Source organism: Bos taurus, chromosome 26, assembly GCF_002263795.3.
Source record: "Bos taurus isolate L1 Dominette 01449 registration number 42190680 breed Hereford chromosome 26, ARS-UCD2.0, whole genome shotgun sequence".
Taxonomy (NCBI): Eukaryota; Metazoa; Chordata; class Mammalia; order Artiodactyla; family Bovidae; genus Bos; species Bos taurus.
Genome location: NC_037353.1, coordinates 29,688,465 through 29,711,461, shown reverse-complemented (window position 1 = coordinate 29,711,461; position 22,997 = coordinate 29,688,465).

Below are 22,997 nucleotides of genomic sequence, written 5' to 3'. Positions count from 1 at the left end.
CTTCATGGACAGGGGAGCCTGGTAGGCTTCAGTCCATGGGGTAGTAAAGAGTCAAACATGACTTAGTGACTGAGCAGGCATGCAGGCTATCTGACCAGAAACTATAGTGGGCACAGAAGACAGAGTACATAGACTTTACAAAGTTAAATCAGAAAAGTCATTAAGCAAATAAACAGGAACAAAAATAAAAATAACAAGCAGCCAAAACAGCACATTTAAAGGAAGGGGGAAAATCTGATATCCAGAGTATTCACATTATATTATTTAAAACATTCAGTTTTCAACAACAACAACAAAAAATTGTAAGACATACAAAGAAACAAGAAAGCATGGCCCATACACAGGAAAAAATAACCAATCACTAGAAATTATCCTTAAGAAAGCTAAGACACATAATTTATTGGTATTTGTTGCCTACCTATTCTGATTTTATCTCAAAAAGTCAGGAATGCAACAGTAAAAGACTTAATAAGAATCATTTCTTATTTCCCAAATGTATGTATTCTCTCCGTATTTTAAATATATTGAAAGAACTAAAGTAATCCATGAGTGATTTGCTATAAAAATATGAGAACAATCTATGACTGAGGAAAGAACATCAAAAGTTGGAAGCTTTAAGGCTTCATCTTCAATAAGGATAGCAAAATAAAACGGAAGATCAAGAAGGTAATAGGACAAGAAAGACACTAAAAACCAACTAGACTGAGTAAATATCTATAGAGTACAGCTATGATCTGAATGTTTGTTCCCGCTAAAGTCATATCCTCAAATTACAAGCCCCAAAGATGAAGGTGTTATGAGACGGACTTTTAGGAAATGCTTAAATTTGAGGATATAACCCTGATGAATGAGATTTGTACCTTGTAAAAGAAACTCACAGGGATTCCTAACCCTTCCACATTTGTGAGGACAGAGAAAGAAGGAGCATGCTCTGCACTAAAAATGAACGCTCACCCAAAACTCGCCCATGCTGGTGCCTTGATCCTGGACTGTCTAGCCTCCAGAACTATGAGTGATACATTTTTGTAATTTATAAGCTATTAATACCAAATGTGTGGCATTTTGTTACAGCCACCTGAAAAAACTAAGACAAGCACAACAATTGTCGAATACCTATCCTCTTCAAGTTCAGAAGAGTCATTCCCCAGGGTAGACCATATGCTGAACCATAAAACAAGTTTCAGTATAATTAAATGCATTGTAATCATACATATTATATTCTTTAAGCAAATGAAATTCAAAATTTATTGTAGAAGGAAAGTTTGGAAATTCACAATGTGGGACCATTAAACACATATTCTCACTAATACTCAATGGTTTAAAGAAGATAAATTAGAAAATACTCTTACATATAAATGAAAACAAACACAATATACCAGAGCTTTTGTAATGCAGCTGACACAATGCTTCAAGGGAAATTTGTAGTATAAGAGGACATTTTAAAAAAGGAAGATCTCAAATTTATAATCTAACATTCCACTGTAAGAAACCAAAAGAAAAATAAGTGGATACTTTGTTACAGTAGCTCTGAGAAAGTAACACAAATTTTGGCTCCGAAAGTGAATATGCGGCTATGTGGCAAGAGAATTGAATAATGTATTGAGGCTGGAAGACTTTTGAAGAGAAAGCTTAGATAGTGTTGAAGAGACTTTTGGTAAAAATATGGAGGTTAAAGCTTTTTCTTGAGATCTCAGGTGGAAATGAGGAATATATTACTGGAAACTAGAAGAAAGATGCTTCTTGTTACAAGTGGCAGGCAGCTTGACCAAACTGTGTTCTAATGTTGGACAGAAAATATAACTTGTAAACAATGAACTTTGATGTTTATAAGCAGTGTGTGGTACAGCCTAGTGTCTGCTTGCTACTAATAGTAAAATGTGAGAGGAAAGAGATGGAGGGACAATTACCTAAAAAGGAACCAGAACTAAGTGGTTTGGAAAATTCTGTATATCCATATTACTACAGATACTAAAGCATGCTCTGGAGAGAAAACCAAGGATAGGATCAGAAAATATTTTGCTGAAGATTTTTATCATTTCCTACTAATCAACCATCTCAGCAGAAGCCAGCATAGTGCTGGTGTGAATCCTTTTGACTTTACATCCACATTAGACTCACAGAGTTTTTGAGAAGGATATATATGTCAACAGAAACACTGCAGACTTGGACTTAAGGATACAGAGACAAAACAAAATGAAGGAATGCTATCAAACTTCCAAAACTCTATAATAAAAAAGCAGGTTGAGAGGATTAAGTCCTGTCTGCCTCTGTAGATCCCAAGAACAGGGCTCCAGTTGTTTCCATATGCAAAGACGTGGGGCAACCAACACCTTCACAGTGGAGAGGGCAGTACCGTCTCAGAGTGTTGAAGTGGGTGGGCTGCTGCCATTGCCAGAGCATGGGGCTACTCCTTGGGACCCAAAGAGAATTATTCTCAGGGCTTGAAATCTAATGGAATTGCCTCTGCTGATTTTCAGACTTATTTGGGACATGTTACCCTTTATTCCTTCCAATTTCCTCCTTTCAGAATGTGAATGTCTGTTCTATCTATGCATGTTTCACCATTGCTTTTGTAAACAGATAACTTGTTTCTGAATTTCATTGGTCCAAAAATGGAGAGGAATTTCGCTTCAGGATGAATGGATCATACCCAAAATCTCACCCACACTTGATTTAGATGATGACAACGTGGACTCTGATTTTATCATAATCAGGTGAGATTTTAGACTTAGAGTTGATGTTACAATGCAGTAAGGCTTTGGGGAATGCTAGGGTGTGGTGAATGTATTTTGTACATGTATACTGGAAGGATGTGAATTTAGGGAGGCTAGAGGCAAACTTGGTTGAACTGTGTCCATCCCACGATTTATATCCACCTGTAAATATGAACTGAGTTAGAAACAGAATCTTTGCAGATGGAATCAAAGTTAAGATGTGGTCATAATGGATTAGGATGAAACCTAAATCCAATAAACAGTGTCCACATAGGTAGAAGGAGAACACTGAGACACAAGGAGCGTGAACACTGAGACACAAGGAGGGAGGAAGGTCATGTGAAGATGGAGGCAGACCTTAGAGAGATGAAGCTATAAGTGGAGGAACACCAAGGACTGCCAGTAACCAACCTCTAGAAGTGAGAAAGAGACAAGGAAGAATGGCCCTGCCTACAGCATGCTTTTAAACATCTAGACTTCAGGAATGGGAAGAAATACATTTCTGTTGTTTAAGTATACAGAATTCGTACTACTTCATTACAGCACCTGTAGGAAACTGTTAGTCTGTAACCCCTCCTCACAAGCACCAAAAAACACAAACTGAATTGGTCATCAAAATTTTCCCAAAAAGAAAAGAATTAAATGGATTTATTGATGAATGCCACAGAATGTTTGAAGGGGAATTAACTCTAACCCTTCACAAAGTCTTCCAAAATTCTTCCCAACTTATTTTATGAGGCCAGTTACATTTGAGCAAACAAAGGTGTTACAAGAAAATAAAACTACAGGTTCCCTTAGGAATGTAAACTCAAAACTCCTCAATAAAATCTGTGCAAACCAAATCCAGCCAGATATACAAAGGATTATGTACCATAACCAACTGATCAGTAGCACAAGGATGCTTTGGCAAACAAGATTAAATAATGCAATATACTGCATTTATAGAATGAAAGACAAAATTCAAAATCCTCCCAATCGATTCAGGAAAAAAGTGTTTGGAAAAAACCAAACTCTCTTCTATGTTAAAAACAACCTCAACAAAACTTTAAATAGAAGGAAACTTTCTCAAGCTAATAAAAGGAATTTATGAGGAACCCATAGCCAGATAAGGCGATGGCACCCCACTCCAGTACTCTTGCTTGGAAAATCCCATGGATGGAGGAGCCCGGTAGGCTGAAGTCCATGGGGTCGCTCAGAGTCGGACAGGACTGAGCGACTTCACTTTCACTTTTCACCTTCATGCATTGGAGAAGGAAATGGCAACCCACTCCAGTGTTCTTGCCTGGAGAATCCCAGCGACAGGGCAGCCTGGTGGGCTGCTGTCTATGGGGTCGCACAGAGTCGGACACGACTGAAGTGACTTAGCAGCATAGCCAAGATCGTCCTTAATGGTGAAAGACTGAAAGCTTTTCTCTGAAGGACGGATACAACACCAGAATATTGACTTTATTTAACATCATATTGGAAGTTCTAAGTAGGGCAATTAGGCAGGAAAAGTAAATAAAAGTCATCAGATTGAAAAAGAAGTAAAAATTTCTTTGTTCACAAATAAATGATCTTGTATACAGAAATCCTAAGAAATTCACACACAAAACTCTTAAAGCTGATAAACTACCTCAACAAGGTTTCATGATATCAGATAATGTATGTATATTATCACACACTCAGTTGTCTTTCTACACATAAATATCAGTTGTCTTTCTAAACATAAGCGCTGATTACTCAAACAAAAAAGTAAAATATATTTACAATGCATCAAAAACAATAAAATACTTAGGAATAAGTTTAACAAATTTGTAAAAATTGTGCATTTAAAACTATAAAGTGTCATTAAAATAAATTAAAAAAACCTAAATAAATGGAGAAATACATCATGTTCATGAATTGGAAAATTTAATATTAATATAGTGCTACTCCCCATATTGACCAACACATCCTACATCACAATCCAGTTTTCTTTTTTGTGTGTGCAAAAATTGACATGATCCTAAAATTGTATGCAATTTCAAAAGAACCAAGATATCTATAACTATCTTGGAAAAAAAGAGTAAAATTGAGGGACTACTATTATCTAATTTCAAAAATTACTACAAAAAAGCAATGATTAAGAGTGTGGGGCAATAGCATAAGCACAGACACACAGATAAATGAAGTAACACTTAGAGTTCAGAAATAAACTTTTGCATTTAAGGTCAAGTGATTTTTGACAAAAATGCCAATATAGCTTAATCATAACTTAAGGAAAGAATTGTTTATTCAGCAAGTAGTGCCGAGACAACTCGATATTCACATGCAAAATAATATATCAGTTTCACCCTATTCAAAATGCGTTGAAAACAATGCAATCACTAAAAATATGAACTATAGATTTTAATTTTTATGATCATAGATTAGGCAAAGGTTTCCTAGATATAACCCCAAAATGCCCAAGGAAAAAACAAAGATATATTGGATTTCATAAAAATGCAAGCCATGTGTCCTTCAAATGATACTATCAAGAAAATTTTTCAAACAACAGATAATGGGATAAAATATACGCAGGGGACTACAATCTATACTATATAAAGAACTCATACAACTCAATTATAAAAAGACTACTCAATTAAATAATAGGCACAGTATTTGAAAATATCAGTTACCTAAAGAAGTTATCCAAGTGACCAATAATTGTATGAAAAATGCTCAACATTATTAATCATTGGGGAAATGCAAATTAACATCACAAGGTATCACTGGCTCAAGGTTCGATCTCTGAGTTGAGAAGATCCCCTGAGGAAAGGAATGGTTACCAACTCCAGTATTCTTGCACGGAGAATTCCATGGATAGAGGAGCCTGGCGGGCTACAGGCCATGGGGTTGCAAAGAGTCAGACATGACTGAGTGATTAACATTTTAGGACAGGAAAAGCAGAAATTGGGACCAATACTTTGATAATAGGAATTTAAAATAGATCAGCCACTTTGGAAATTGGTTTGGAAATGCTTAAAAAAATATAAACATGAGATTACCATATTTCCCTGCAGTTCCACTCATAGGTATATAGTCAAAAGAAATAAAAACAAATTGTTCACACAAAAACTTGTACATGAGTGTTTATAGAAGTGTTATTCATAAGAGCCAAAAAGTAGAAACAAGTCAAATGTTCAGTTGATGAGTAGATAAAATGCTGTATATCAATATGATGGAATATTGTTTAGCCATAAAAATGAAATACTGATACATGCTACAACATGGAAAACCTAAAACTTAAAGTGAAAGAAGCTAGGCACAAAAGGCCAATTATTGTATGGTTCTATTTATATGAAATACCCAAAATAGATAAACCATAGAAGCAGAAAGTAGATTAGCAATTACTTGAGGTTGAAGTTAAAAAAGTTCATGAAGAGTGACTGCTAATTCACAAGAGAGTTTTGGGTAGGTGATAAAATATTCTGGGACTACACACTGTTGGAGTTTATATAAGTGTGAATATTAAAAACTACTGAATTTTACTTTTAAACTTTAAAAGAATGAATTTTATGGTATAGGAATTTTATCTCAAATGTAGTTAAAAATTCTGTATGGTATTAGGTATGGCTTAAAGTAGGCACAGAATGGGAGTCTTCTATTTGTAGATTGCTGTATTTTTTTTTTGTTCTAATCATATGACTCTGAAAACACTGATACTTGTGCCATGATTTCTCTGAGGTGATTCTTTTTTCTTGTGAGTTCACTATCATTTCTTCACTTTCTTTTCCTCCCATCGAAATACTGGTAATAAATTCAGTTTTTAGAAGTTCATTTCTATTAAAGTCTATTGAATATTTAGAAATTTACCTATGAGACTATGTGTTACATATTTTACCAGGAACCAAAGCTAAAACATTGAAAGAAAATCAGATATATTCCCTGACAGGACTGAATTTTCAGTCTAGATAGGACGCTGAAATTAAATCAGTAAGCAAAATCAGTGCAGTGATTTTGAAGGACGTATTACACAGGATTGAAACAAGTAGATGTAATCTTGATTAGAGCATAATGATAATGCATTTTCCTTTGTTTATCTCTTATTATATGTCTGTTCAGCCACCATATTCAATTGAGATGTCAATTTCTAAATAGTCCATTTAATACCCAGTTGATCCTAGACAGTCAACCACTTTCACTAGGTTTTAGACCTTCAGAAATACTGTTTGTGGTAAAAATAATGAAAAAAATGGAGAAAAGCTTTTTGATAGCTGTTCAGTTGATCTTAGTTAAATGTATGATATATTTTCTGATGGCTAATAAATTCATTCAGCTGTAGTTTAGAGATCTAGAGATGGTCTAGTGGCCAGATCCATTCCCATCTGAGCTAGTCACTACTGTTTCACTCAGTTTCCAGACAATGCTTTGTGTCACAGATAACCATTACTAGAACATTGCTTCCACGCTAAAATATTACACATATATGCAAAATATATGTATGTATACATATATATGTAATCCTACACACATGATTTTATGAATATAATTTATTTACATTTAAGCACATATATATTTACATATATATATATAGAGAGAGAGAGATAAAGAGAAAGAAAGTAATTTTTAAATTCTAAGCCAATAGCGCAATTATTAATATTACATATAATAATAGATGAGCAGCTATTTCCTTAACATCAAGGGTGTTTTAACGACAATGAGATCTCACTATTTCATACTGTAGGATTATGTGATATCCTCATATGTGATACAGAGAAGGCAATGGCACCCCACTCCAGTACTCTTGCCTGGAAAATCCCATGGACAGAGGAGCCTGGTGGGCTGCAGTCCATGAGGTCGCTAAGAGTTGGACATGACTGAGCAACTTCCCTTTCACTTTTCACTTTCATGCACTGGAGCAGGAAACAGCAACCCACTGCAGTGTTCTTGCCTGGAGAATCCCAGGGACGGGGGAGACTGGTGGGCTGCTGTCTATGGGGTCGCACAGAGTCAGACATGACTGAAGTGACTTAGCAGTAGCAGCATATGTGATAATACATTGTAAATAAGAATCTTATCAAATTTGTGCTTTTAATCTTCATTTCATGGGTTACAAAACAAATATTTGAACTATCATTTATTTATGAGCACTATTCACTACCAAGGACATTCTAGTCAAAACTCTGAATCTATTATACTTTAAATTATACTCTTTCTAATTAAACCTAATAAACCATCTCCTGAGGAAGTACGGGCAGTCCTCAGTTTAGGATGGTTTGACTTATGAGGCGATATGTATTCAGTTTAAACTGCACTTCAAGTTTTGACTTTGATTTTTCCCATGCTAGCCATAAGCCATAGTATACCCTCTCTACTGATACTCTGTTGGGGTGCTGGGAGCCACAGAAAGCTGCATCTTCCTAGTCAGCAACATGATCATCATGGTAAACAACCAACACACTTGTAACCATTCTGCAGCCAAACAACAGTTCTGTTTCTCACTTTCAGTCATCAATAAATTACGTGAGGTATTCAGCAGTTTATTATAAAAGAGTCTCTATGTTAGATAGTTTTGCTCAAAATCAGACTAATGTAAGTGTTCTGAGCACATTTAAGGTAGGACATATGTATACCTATGGTTGATTCATGTTGATATTTGACAGAAAACAAGAAAATTCTGTAAAGCAATTATCATTCAAAAAAAAAAAAAAAGAGGTAGGCAAGGCTGATCTATGATGTTTGGTGGGTTAGGTGTTAAATTAACCTACCAATTATAACATTTTCAACTTACCATTGCTAATCCTATCATAAGTTGAGAAAGATTTGTAGTTTAATTTTTTGCTAGATCTATCATACTAAAGAATACATACAAAACTCACTAGTGATAAATCCAAACAAAATCATTTTCCTTTTTCCTAGTTGAAATCCAATATAATCTTCATAGTATACATCTCTAACAAACCCCCTTCCACTGTACTTTTCAGTTACTGTCCCTAAATTGCCATTGATCTTCTTGTCTTCCCTGAGTCCCCCACATGTTCTGTATCTCATTGGTGAGACACTTTGTCTTCAATAATATCATCCTGTCTCTGCTGGGCTGTACCTTCCTTATAGGCAGAAATCCTTTTGCCATCCGTCCCTAAATCTTTAAATTATTGACCTTCAATTTGAATCCTAGGTCTCTCAGTCAGCCTCAGCAATGCAGTCAATTGTCTCCTCCAAGGCTTTCTTTTTATCATAGTCTTAGGAATGGTTATATCAAGAAATAACCTTGAAAACATTTGAAAAGGAATTACATTGGGGGAATGTGTTAGGGGCAGATGACTGTTTTCCTTGATGACTTCCAAGATGCCTCTAGAATAAACAGAGGCATGGAAATTAAGGAACTGTTGTTTTGCATACTATGTACAGCGAGAATAGAAGGAAGCAAAAATTCTGGCCTGGGTTGGTCAGAATCTAGCGTTCAAACTCTTTTAAACATTATATTCTTGACAGTAAGGTATGGAGATAATTTTTAAATCCTGCTCATTGTCTCTGCTATTAGATCAAGTTCTGGTTCTTAGTAACTATGATATCTTCAATTAAACTAGTTCACAATTTTCCCACTTTTTATTGAGATGAATACATCAAAACTTCTCAATCATTCATACACTTCCAGTAATTTCAACAAAGAAAAAGAACTTTATGTGCAAAGTGAGAAAAATAACTTTCTTAGATTACATGCCGGTCTCTGGCTGGTTTGCTTTTTAACACAGCTTTTTTTTTCATGTATATATTTTACAATTACAACTTTTACTATTAGTGATTAGATTACAACCCACTCAAAACTGAAGGTAACACACCTTATGACATTAGGATTGATGTTGACCAAGAGATAAAATAACTTTTCCTTCCTAATATTACTAAAGGCAGATCACAATGAACAATCAAACAACGACCAGTTTGGCATTAAACTCAAAGAAGCTGTTCTCTTTGTCCACTATTTGGGTGTTAGAATAATACAGCTATTTTTAAAGTAGCATCTTATATTTTACAAAAGTCCTTTTCCTTGCCCTGAAGACAAGTCTAGAAAAAAAAATGTATATATATATATTTAGGAAGGAGTGTGGTTCAGTTTCACACCTTCTTTAAAAGTGAAGACTTGAGACAGGGGTATGTGTGTGTGTTAGTTTCTCAGTCCTGTTCGGCTCTTTGTGACCCCATGAACTGTAGCTTGCTAGGCTCCTTTGTCCATGGAATTCTCCAGGCAAGAATACTGGAAGGGGGTTGCTATTTCCTTCTCCAGGGGATCTTCCCAACCCCCTGGGTCTCCTGCATTGAAGGCAGATTCTTTACTGTCTAAACTACTAGGGAAGCCCACAGATTTACTTATTAACACTGTTAAAATGTCCACACTGCCCAAAGTGATCTACAGATTGAATTCAATCCTTATGAAAACCCTAATGCACTTTTTGCATCCATAGAAAAAACCATCTTAAAATTCTACAGAATCTCAAGGACCCCAAATAGCCAAAATAATCTTGAGAAAAAAGAACAAAGCTAGAGGCCTCTAACTTCCTGATTTAAAAACATATTACAAAGCTATTGTAATAATAATAATAAAGACTATGGTGCCATCATATATACAGATCAAATGTAAAGTCAAATGTACAGATCTATGGAATAGAACTGATATCCAAGAAATAAACCCTTGCATATCGATCAGGTAATCTTCAACAAGGGTGCCAATACTGCACAATGAGAAGGGACAGTCTCTTAAACAAATACTGCTAGGAAAACTGGATATCCACATTCAAGAGAATGAAGGAGGATCCTTATCTACACCACACACAAAAATTAACTCAAAATGGATGAAAGATTTAAACATAAGATGAGAAACAATAAAATTCTAGAAGAAAATATGGGGGAAAACTTCACGACATTGTAATAAACAATGATTTCTTGAATATGACATCAAAAGCACAGGCAACAAAAATGCAAACCTCTGGCTAGCCTCAGAAGGAGAAAAGAGAAAACACCCAAATATATGCAATAAGAAATCAAAGAGGAAAAGTAACAACCAATACACAGATATAACACAGAAACACAAAAAACCATAAGAGAATATTATGAACAGTTATATGCCAATAAACTGGACAACCTAGAAGAAATGGACATATTTCTAGAAACATACACCCTGCTAAACCTGAATTAAGAAGAAACAGATTATTTGAACAGACCAATCTCTAGAAGTGAAACAGAATCTATAATCAAAATAAATAGATAAATAACATTTTTTTTAAGTCTCCCTTCAAACAAAAATTCAGAATCAGATGGCCTCACTGAGGAATTCTACCACACATACAAAAAAATTACACCTATCTTTCTCATACTATACTGAAAAATTGAAGAGGAGGAAACACTCCCAAATTCATTTTATGAAGCTACCATCATGGTAATATCAAAACCACACAAAGACACTACCAAGAGACAGGGATAGTGATCACTGTCTCTGTGTGTGAGAATAATTTCTTGCTTCACCAAACTTTGTTTGGTCAGGGTCCTCAACCTTCTCCTAGGCCCATCTGTGCATTTCCTTGTAAACTTAGTTTTAGTAAACCCCCCACCCACTCTAAGTCATTTTAACTAGAACCCTCTGGCCACCCTTGATAACTGATCATCCTCAGTTGCTGATCAGGTTCCTTACTTTCTCCTGTTCCCCAGGTGATGTCTGATTCCCCTGGCCTGCCTTCAGCAAGAATCCTATTTAAGTCAGTTTAGCCAGAACACCGGAGAAGGCAATGGCAGCCCACTCCAGTACTCTTGCCTGGAAAACCCCATGGACGGAGGAGCCTGATAGGCTGCAGTCCATGGGGTCATGAAGAGTTGGACATGACTAAGTGACTTCACTTTCACTTTTCACTTTCATGCATTGGAGAAGGAAATGGCAACCCACTCCAGTGTTCTTGCCTGGAGAATCCCAGGGACAGGGGAGCCTGGTGGGCTGCCGTCTATGGAGTCGCACAGAGTCGGACACGACTGAAGTGACTTAGCAGCAGCAGCAGCAGCAGCAGCAGCAGCCAGAACACTCCTTACTCTTAACATTTCCTCTTAATAGTTTTCCATCCACCAACTCCCAACCTGCTCCCTGGCTATGAATTTCCACTTACCCTCACTGTATTTGTAGTTGAACCCAGTGTATCTCCTCCACTGCAAAATCTCAAGGCAGTGGTCCCCTTTACCTCTCACAGTGGTCCTGAATCAAATTTGCCTCACCACGTTTTTAACAAGTGTCACTGAATGTTTTTTTGTTTGTTTGTTTTTCTTTAACACATGCCACATTTTAGTTCTGGGAATTGCAGCCCGAGTCATTATTGCTTGTAGGAAAGAGAGAAGTGAACCCAGTGATCTTCTTAGCATGGGAGGCCTAGTCCCTGGGTCAAGACCACAGGAGATATGGCAGTTCTGCCAACTTAAGCATTTTATGGATTGCATTAAGTCTCTTCATAGGGGACAAGATTTACAGGAGAATGGAGGAAGGTGAACCATAGGAAACCACCAATAAATTTCAAATATATCAAAGCTTACAATATTGAGAGTATTAGACAATAATTCCAGTAATAGCAGGCAACATAAATATGCCAAATGCCTCCTCCAGAACTAATTAAAATATTGACCAATTATTAAATAACACAGCTCTCCCAAAAGACTGTACTATTCTTGGAATAGTAATAAGTATCAACAACTTCCAGAGAGAGCTGACCTAAATCACAGAAAAGAAATACATCTCACAAACTTATTTTATAAGCTACAAGAGGAGGAATTAGATGAGAGAAAAATTAGTTTATTGGTTCAAATAATTTTTCATTTCACAGATACAAGGAAAATATGAGACCCAGATCTGTCAAAATTCTGAAGAAATAATATGTAAATTTCCTATCTTATTAAGAATCTTTTATTAGAAAGTGAAAAAAAAAATCAGATAAAAATGTAATTGAGTTTGTGAGCCACTGTAGGGATTTTGAACTTGCAAATAGGTCAATTGACAAGAGAAAATTATATATGAAAGAAAAATCTAGAAGATTACTATTTAATAAGTCAAGTGAGAAAACTTTTTTCATGTAATACTATGTTAATCCCACACCCACTCTGGAAACTGAATTATTCAATTTTATTCTTTAAATACATTTTCTTTCTTTTTTTAAATTTTATTTTATTTTTAAACTTTACATAATTGTATTAGTTTTGACAAATATCAAAATGAATCCACCACAGGTATACATGTGTTCCCCATCCTGAACCCTCCTCCCTCCTCCCTCCCCATACCATCCCTCTGGGTCGTCCCAGTGCACCAGCCCCAAGCATCCAGTATCGTGGATCGAACCTGGACTGGCAACTCGTTTCTTACATGATATTTTACATGTTACAATGTCATTCTCCCAAATCTTCCCACCCTCTCCCTCTCCCACAGAGTCCATAAGACTGTTCTATACATCAGTGTCTCTTTTGCTGTCTCGTACACAGGGTTATTGTTACCATCTTTCTAAATTCCATATATATGCGTTAGAATACTGTATTTATGTTTTTCCTTCTGGCTTACTTCACTCTGTATAATAGGCTCCAGTTTCATCCACCTCATTAGAACTGATTCAAATGTATTCTTTTTAATGGCTGAGTAATACTCCATTGTGTATATGTACCACAGCTTGCTTATCCATTCATCTGCTGATGGACATCTAGGTTGCTTCCATGTCTTGGCTATTATAAACAGTGCTGCGATGAACATTGGGGTACACGTGTCTCTTTCCCTTCTGGTTTCCTCAGTGTGTATGCCCAGCAGTGGGGTTGCTGGATCATAAGGCAGTTCTATTTCCAGTTTTTTAAGGAATCTCCACACTGTTCTCCATAGTGGCTGTACTAGTTTGCATTCCCACCAACAGTGTAAGAGGGTTCCCTTTTCTCCACACCCTCTCCAGCATTTATTATTTGTAGACTTTTGGATCGCAGCCATTCTGACTGGTGTGAAATGGTACCTCATAGTGGTTTTGATTTGCATTTCTCTGATAATGAGTGATGTTGAGCATCTTTTCATGTGTTTGTTAGCCATCTGTATGTCTTTTTTGGAGAAATGTCTATTTAGTTCTTTGGCCCATTTTTTGATTGGGTCGTTTATTTTTCTGGAGTTGAGCTGTAGGAGTTGCTTGTATATTTTTGAGATTAGTTGTTTGTCAGTTGCTTCATTTGCTATTATTTTCTCCCATTCTGAAGGCTGTCTTTTCACCTTGCTAATAGTTTCCTTTGATGTGCAGAAGCTTTTAAGGTTAATTAGGTCCCATTTGTTTATTTTTGTTTTTATTTCCAATATTCTGGGAGGTGGGTCATAGAGGATCCTGCTGTGATGTATGTCGGAGAGTGTTTTGCCTATGTTCTCCTCTAGGAGTTTTATAGTTTCTGGTCTTACGTTTAGATCTTTAATCCATTTTGAGTTTATTTTTGTGTATGGTGTTAGAAAGTGGTCCAGTTTCATTCTTTTACAAGTGGTTGACCAGATTTCCCAGCACCACTTGTTAAAGAGATTGTCTTTAATCCATTGTATATTCTTGCCTCCTTTGTCGAAGATAAGGTGTCCATATGTGCGTGGATTTATCTCTGGGCTTTCTATTTTATTCCATTGATCAATATTTCTGTCTTTGTGCCAGTACCATACTGTCTTGATAACTGTGGCTTTGTAGTAGAGCCTGAAGTCAGGTAGGTTGTTTCCTCCAGTTCCATTCTTCTTTCTCAAGATCGCTTTGGCTATTCGAGGTTTTTTGTATTTCCATACAAATTGTGAAATTATTTGTTCTAGCTCTGTGAAGAATACTGTTGGTAGCTTGATAGGGATTGCGTTGAATCTATAAATTGCTTTGGGTAGTATACTCATTTTCACTATATTGATTCTTCCAATCCATGAACATGGTATATTTCTCCATCTATTAGTGTCCTCTTTGATTTCTTTCACCAGTGTTTTATAGTTTTCTATATATAGGTCTTTAGTTTCTTTAGGTAGATATATTCCTAAGTATTTTATTCTTTCCGTTGCAATGGTGAATGGAATTGTTTCCGTAATTTCTCTTTCTGTTTTCTCATTATTAGTGTATAGGAATGCAAGGGATTTCTGTGTGTTGATTTTATATCCTGCAACTTTACTGTAGTCATTGATTATTTCTAGTAATTTTCTGGTGGACTCTTTAGGGTTTTCTATGTAGAGGATCATGTCATCTGCAAATAGTGAGAGTTTTACTTCTTCTTTTCCAATTTGGATTCCTTTGATTTCTTTTTCTGCTCTGATTGCTGTGGCCAAAACTTCCAAAACTATGTTGAATAGTAATGGTGAAAGTGGGCACCCTTGTCTTGTTCCTGACTTTAGAGGAAATGCTTTCAATTTTTCACCATTGAGGATAATGTTTGCTGTGGGTTTGTCATATATAGCTTTTATTATGTTGAGGTATGTTCCTTCTATTCCTGCTTTCTGGAGAGTTTTTATCATAAATGGATGTTGAATTTTGTCAAAGGCTTTCTCTGCATCTATTGAGATAATCATATGGTTTTTATTTTTCAATTTGTTAATGTGGTGTATTACATTGATTGATTTGCGGATATTGAAGAATCCTTGCATCCCTGGGATAAAGCCCACTTGGTCATGGTGTATGATCTTTTTAATGTGTTGTTGGATTCTGATTGCTAGAATTTTGTTTAGGATTTTTGCATCTATGTTCATCAGTGATATTGGCCTGTAGTTTTCTTTTTTTATGGGATCTTCGTCAGGTTTTGGTATTAGGGTGATGGTGGCCTCATAGAATGAGTTTGGAAGTTTACCTTCCTCTGCAATTTTCTGGAAGAGTTTGAGCAGGATAGGTGTTAGCTCTTCTCTAAATTTTTGGTAGAATTCAGCTGTGAAGCCGTCTGGACCTGGGCTTTTGTTTGCTGGAAGATTTTTGATTACAGTTTCAATTTCCGTGCTTGTGATGGGTCTGTTAAGGTTTTCTATTTCTTCCTGGTCGAGTTTTGGAAAGTTGTACTTTTCTAAGAATTTGTCCATTTCTTCCTCGTTGTCCATTTTATTGGCATATAATTGTTGATAATAGTCTCTTATGATCCTTTGTATTTCTGTGTTGTCTGTTGTGATCTCTCCATTTTCGTTTCTAATTTTATTGATTTGATTTTTCTCCCTTTGTTTCTTGATGAGTCTGGCTAATGGTTTGTCAATTTTATTTATCCTTTCAAAGAACCAGCTTTTGGCTTTGTTGATTTTTGCTATGGTCTCTTTTGTTTCTTTTGCATTTATTTCTGCTCTAATTTTTAAGATTTCTTTCCTTCTACTAACCCTGGGGTTCTTCATTTCTTCCTTTTCTAGTTGCTTTAGGAGTAGAGTTAGGTTATTTATTTGACTTTTTTCTTGTTTCTTGAGGTGTGCCTGTATTGCTATGAACTTTCCCCTTAGGACTGCTTTTACTGTGTCCCACAGGTTTTGGGTTGTTGTGTTTTCATTTTCATTCGTTTCTATGCAAATTTTTATTTCTTTTTTGATTTCTTCTGTGATTTGTTGGTTATTCAGCAGCGTGTTGTTCAGCCTCCATATGTTGGAATTTTTAATAGTTTTTCTCCTGTAATTGAGATCTAATCTTACTGCATTGTGGTCAGAAAAAATGCTTGGAATGATTTCTATCTTTTTGAATTTACCAAGGCTAGCTTTATGGCCCAGGATGTGATCTATCCTGGAGAAGGTTCCATGTGCGCTTGAGAAAAAGGTGAAATTCATTGTTTTGGGATGAAATGACCTATAGATATCAATTAGGTCTAACTGGTCTATTGTATCATTTAAAGTTTGTGTTTCCTTGTTAATTTTCTGTTTAGTTGATCTATCCATAGGTGTAAGTGGGGTATTAAGGTCTCCCACTATTATTGTGTTATTGTTAATTTCTCCTTTCATACTTGTTAGCAGTTGTCTTACGTACTGTGGTGCTCCCGTGTTGGGTGCATATATATTTATAATTGTTATATCTTCTTCTTGGATTGATCCTTTGATCATTATGTAGTGACCTTCTTTGTCTCTTTTCACAGCCTTTATTTTAAAGTCTATTTTATCTGATATGAGTATTGCTACTCCTGCTTTCTTTTGGTCCCTATTTGCATGGAAAATCTTTTTCCAGCCCTTCACTTTCAGTCTGTATGTGTCCCCTGTTTTGAGGTGGGTCTCTTGTAGACAACATATGTAGGGGTCTTGTTTTTGTATCCATTCAGCCAGTCTTTGTCTTTTGGTTGGGGCATTCAACCCATTTACGTTTAAGGTAATTACTGATAAGTATGTTCCCGTTGCCATTTACTTTATTGTTTTGGGTTCGAGTTTATACACCGTTTTTGTGTTTCCTGTCTAGAGAATATCCTTTAGTATTTGTTGGAGAGCTGGTTTGGTGGTGCAGAATTCTCTCAGCTTTTGCTTGTCTGAAAAGCTTTTGATTTCTCCTTCATACTTGAATGAGATCCTTGCTGGGTACAATAATCTGGGCTGTAGGTTATTTTCTTTCATCATTTTAAGTATGTCTTGCCATTCCCTCCTGGCTTGAAGAGTTTCTATTGAAAGATCAGCTGTTATCCTTATGGGAATTCCCTTGTGTGTTATTTGTTGTTTTTCCCTTGCTGCTTTTAATATTTGTTCTTTGTGTTTGATCTTTGTTAATTTGATTAATATGTGTCTTGGGGTGTTTCGCCTTGGGTTTATCCTGTTTGGTACTCTCTGGGTTTCTTGGACTTGGGTGATTATTTCCTTCCCCATTTTAGGGAAGTTTTCCACTATTATCTCCTCAAGTATTTTCTCATGGTCTTTCTTTTTGTCTTCTTCTTCTGGAACCCCTATGATTCGAATGTTGTAGCGTTTAATATTGTCCTGGAGGTCTCTGAGATTGTCCTCATTTCTTTTAATTCGTTGTTCTTTTATCCTCTCTGATTCATTTATTTCTACCATTCTATCTTCTAATTCACTAATCCTGTCTTCTGCCTCTGTTATTCTACTATTTGTTGCCTCCAGAGTGTTTTTAATTTCATTTATTGCATTATTCATTATATATTGACTCTTTTTTATTTCTTCTAGGTCCTTGTTAAACCTTTCTTGCATCTTCTCAATCCTTGTCTCCAGGCTATTTATCTGTGATTCCATTTTAGTTTCAAGATTTTGGATCAATTTCACTATCATTATTCGGAATTCTTTATCAGGTAGATTCCCTATCTCTTCCTCTTTTGTTTGGTTTGGTGGGCATTTATCCTGTTCCTTTATCTGCTGAGTATTCCTCTGTCTCTTCATCTTGTTTAAATTGCTGAGTTTGGGGTGTCCTTTCTGTATTCTGGCAGTTTGTGGAGTTCTCTTTATTGTGGTGTTTCCTCACTGTGTGTGGGTTTGTACAGGTGGCTTGTCAAGGTTTCCTGGTTAGGGAAGCTTGTGTCGGTGTTCTGGTGGGTGGAGCTGTATTTCTTCTCTCTGGAGTGCAATGAAATGTCCAGTAATGAGTTATGAGATGTCTATAGTTTTGGGGTGACTTTGGGCAGCCTGTATCTTGAAGCTCAGGGCTGTGTTCCTTTGTTGCTGGAGAATTTGCTTGGTATGTCTTGCCCTGGAACTTATTGGCCCTTGTGTGGTGCTTGGTTTCAGTGTCGGTATGGAGGCATTTGATGAGCTCCTGCTCATCTTCAGTTTCCAGAAGGAACCTTAGCAAGGGAAGTCAGTGTCCTGGTTCCACAGGAAATAGCACGTCCCGCAAGGAATCTAGGAAAGGAGGATGTACTGGGAGTTGGAAAACTCAGCAAAGGCTCAGCTCTGCTCTAAATACATTTTCTTGTTTTGATTTCTGCATAAGCAGTGATCAAAAATCCACTAACAAAATAAACGTTACAATGTATTTTAGCCTCATATATTATGATTATTCCAGAAAATAGCTTATGTCACTTTAAAAAACCAGAGTAATTAAAATATAACAACACTTGGGCAACAGTTTCTAACTTAGGATGAAATTGTCTCCCTTTCAACATTTATAGCAAATATTTTCTTTTTGTTAGTACTTTTTGTTAGTTAACGATCAAAAATACTAACATCTGTTTTTATATTAACCTGGGTAGATTAAATGAAATCAACAAACAATTATAAGAGCTATGAGATTGTGGAATTGCTGGCAAAGGCTTTTTGTTGAACCTCTGTACAGGATATGGCATCTGGATAAAGAGAGAAATGAAGTGTGGGAGTGGTGTATGACTAGTTTTAAACTTCTCTCTCCAGTGTTGGTTGTTTTCTGGAAAATTTAAATAAATCAGTGTTCATCACGATTTTACAATAGCCATCTTAATTCCCATATTTTCCCAGTGTTTGCATAAAGTTTTGAAATTTTCTAAAATGCCTTATTATTATTTTTATATCTGCACATTCACCTTATAGGAGTGCAAAGAAGATACACACATATACAGAGAGATAAGTGAACTAAGATTAGACAACTAAGATTAGATAGAAAGATTAGGACACTTGAAAGGGTCACACTGCAAGCTAATGTCAGGACCCAGGACTAAATCTACCATATACTCATTAATTCTTTTTGATAAGCATTTATGTCCGACTCTGTGACTCCACGGACTATAGCTCCTCTGTCCATGGAATTCTCTAGGCAGAAATACTGGAGTAGGTTGCCATTCCTTTCTCCAGGCAATCTTCTTGATCCAGAGATCAAACTTGGGTCTCCTGTAATACAGGCAGATACTTTACCATCTGGGCCACAGGGGAGCCCTAATAAACTCATAACCAACATTATTTATAGATAGGTTAATCCAGCCTGTAATTACACAGATGTTACAGCTGAATTCTATGGAAAAGGTAACAGACTGGTAGCTTTAAGAAAAGATGAGGTCAAATACAGAAAATCTAAATTCAATACTTCCTTAATTTTACAAATGATTTTGTAGTTCAATTCAGTCAGTGTTTCCAGCCACATCTGTACTTGCTGTGGAACAGACTTCAGTGCGTAGACCTGGTTTCACTCTGCCTCTCTAGACAGCTTGGAATTGAAGCATATTTCTTAAGTGGCAATGCATGTGAAACCAGTATGATGATAGATGGCAAAAACTGACATCATCAAAATACAGTGTTGTATCTATTTTTCCAGTATCCCTTTCAAATGTATTCAAGTTAGGGTGATCTTTCTCTGTCCTTGGATGAAAACTTGCACACCAATGCCTTTATGCTCACTTTTTCACAGAGATTAGAATGTCCAATCCAAGATATAAAAGGGAACTCTGAATTTTATTGAGCATTATAACTTCTCCTTCTTCCCTGAGACCTTTAGGGAGAATGGAAGCTGGCAGTAGGAAAGATAGGCTAAGGAGCTTGTATAATTCTCTATTGGTTCTTTTCTACACTTACCTGACCATGTTGGGCACATTCTGATACCTACAGAGCTGGGGAAAGGTGAGTGTAAAGCAGCAAAGGAAAGTGAAATCTTACATTTAAATGGTACAGTTGTAAGTTGTTTTTATGGTCTTTGGGCCTCCAAGATGTTTAAAGTTGATTTTTGTGTGAGTGTGTGTGATGCTGCCAGGGACCCCTAAATAGTTTGTGGATTTTCTTTCCAACTAAAGTTCATGTGACCTGGGTCAGCAGATGCATCATTTTATGGATGACAGTTTTCTCTAAATTAAGCAGTTCCTAGAAATGCAAGCCTCTCCCCACTTAGTCTTTTGCTCCAGGGATCTGTGCATCCCTTGTGGTGACACAGCTGGACAAGATCCATTATGAACCCAGGCTGTTTATTCCCTTTTACAGATGGTCTCCAACTACTTATAGGAAATACCTGTACATCCCTTGTTCTCTCCAACTCTTAGAAGCAGGCTGATTGCAAAGTAGCAGCCCTCTCCTCTTTGTCCAACAAAGTAGCATGTCTTGGACCTTCCTTCTGTCCTTTGTGGGGGTACCCCTACTAGGACTGAGATGAGAACTTGCTTCAAGGTGGTGAGAGAGTACAACAGCTCTTTCTGAAAAAAAATTCCTCTCAAATATTTAATACCAAAGCCTATCTTATTTAACTTGCCAATCCCTTTTTATAAATATTACGTAGCTGAGGAATCCAAAGGCTCTAGAATTGATTCAAAGAGTTGCCTTTTAACATCTGCTTATAAAGATCTGAAAACACATTTTGGAAATTCTCATGTATTGTCTATTGGTGCCTGGTTGAATTTTACTTTTAATATCTTGCATTATGATTCATAGTCAAGGGTATAGGTTTATGAGTCTTAGAGAGGCAGTTCCTGCAGCCAAATAGATGTTTATTAGATGTTGAGATGATAAACAGATGGATAAAACCTAATTAAGCCATGCTGTTGATCCTCTGTGAACTGAAATGGAGGATCTCACCATCAATCTAGCATTTATAATGGGGATGATTAGGAGAGGGAACATATTCACAAAATCTTCTATAGGGATTGTTCGGTCATGGTTTTGACTTACCTCCCCAAATTTATATAATTAAATTTTTGTAATCAGGTGACCTCTTCCAAAGCAAACTAAATTTTAAGGCATTTATGGTTGGTCTTTACAATTTTCAAAATAAAATTTTAAAAAGCAATATTTATTTTGGCTAACTTGGGATGTCTTCAAATTAGTATGTAATTTACATATTACTTGCCATTTGAAAAAAGTGTTTTTTTTTAAGCCACCATTTGATACTACCATTATTGATCAGATCAGATCAGATCAGATCAGTCGCTCAGTCATGTCCGACTCTTTGCGACCCCATGAATTGCAGCACGCCAGGCCTCCCTGTCCATTACTAACTCCCGGAGTTCACTCAGACTCACGTCCATCGAGTCAGTGATGCCATCCAGCCATCTCATCCTCTGTCGTCCGCTTCTCCTCCTGCCCCCAATCCCTCCCAGCATCAGAGTCAACTCTTCACATGAGGTGGCCAAAGTACTGGAGTTTCAGCTTTAGCATCATTCCTTCCAAAGAAATCCCAGGGCTGATCTCCTTCAGAATGGACTGGTTGGATCTCCTTGCAGTCCAAGGGACTCTCAAGAGTCTTCTCCAACACCACAGTTGAAAAGCATCAATTCTTTGGCGCTCAGCCTTCTTCACAGTCCAACGCTCACATCCATACATGACCACTGGAAAAACCATAGCCTTGACTAGACGAACACTTGTTGGCAAAGTAACGTCTCTGCTTTTGAATATGCTATCTAGGTTGGTCATAACTTTCCTTCCAAGGAGTAAGCGTCTTTTAATTTCATGGCTGCAGTCACCATCTGTAGTGATTTTGGAGCCCCAAATAATAAAGTCTGGCACTGTTTCCACTGTTTCCCCATCTATTTCCCATGAAGTGATGGGACCGGATGCCATGATCTTGATAAGAACTGCAAATACAATTTACAGATCCTTGTATTTACACTCTTTTTCCATCATTATTCCTCTTATTCCATTATGCTTTTCCAGACTCAAGTAAAGGGCTATCGTGACAGCGATGGACAAGCATATTTTGTGCTTCGTTGGTTCAAATAAAATTCAAGCTAGGAATGACAAGCTGTTTTTTAAAGCAAGGATTAAAATCAAGTAATTTATATTTATAAAAGGACCTGTGGATACACAGTCAGAAGTAGGGCTGATAATATTTTAAAGAGAATTCTTTTTTTTTTTTTTGATTCATCATTTCTTCAACATGATGTGTAACATGTCTCGTATTTTTGTTCTCCTCACTTTTCTATCATTGGTTGTATTTAAAACTGATTTGAAATACAAGACACTTTGTAAGATTTATTACGTGATGGGGTGCAAGACAAAGTCAACTTATCCATCAAGAATGGGGAGACCTACAGGGGAGAAGGGGGAGCAAAATGAGAAGGATGCCACCTGTGCTCACACTGGAGCAGTATACTATCAGTGGGCATTTTTCTTCCAAGACTATAGCAAATAGAAATGGCAAACACATTTTTCCTTCAAATACTTTGTGTAGTCAGATTTATTTATACAAAACAATTAAAAATTACTGAGCATACTTAAGGGGGCTGGAAATAGTAACTGCCCAATTGTTGTAGTGAAGCGTGGATGGTGGGAAGGACTGCCTGAGTTGTAACTCTGCTTTCTCCATTAAGTAGTTGTGTGACCAGGGCAATTACTTAAATCACCTGAGTAGTATTCTTATTGAAGTAATAGTATTGGGTTGGCTAAAACATTCATTTGGGATAAGATGCTACTGAAAAACCTGAGTGAACGTTTTGGCCAGCCCAATCCTTACCTCAGGCTGTTTTTGTAAAAATCAATGAGATAGTATATGTAGAACATGTGGCAAGTGTTACATG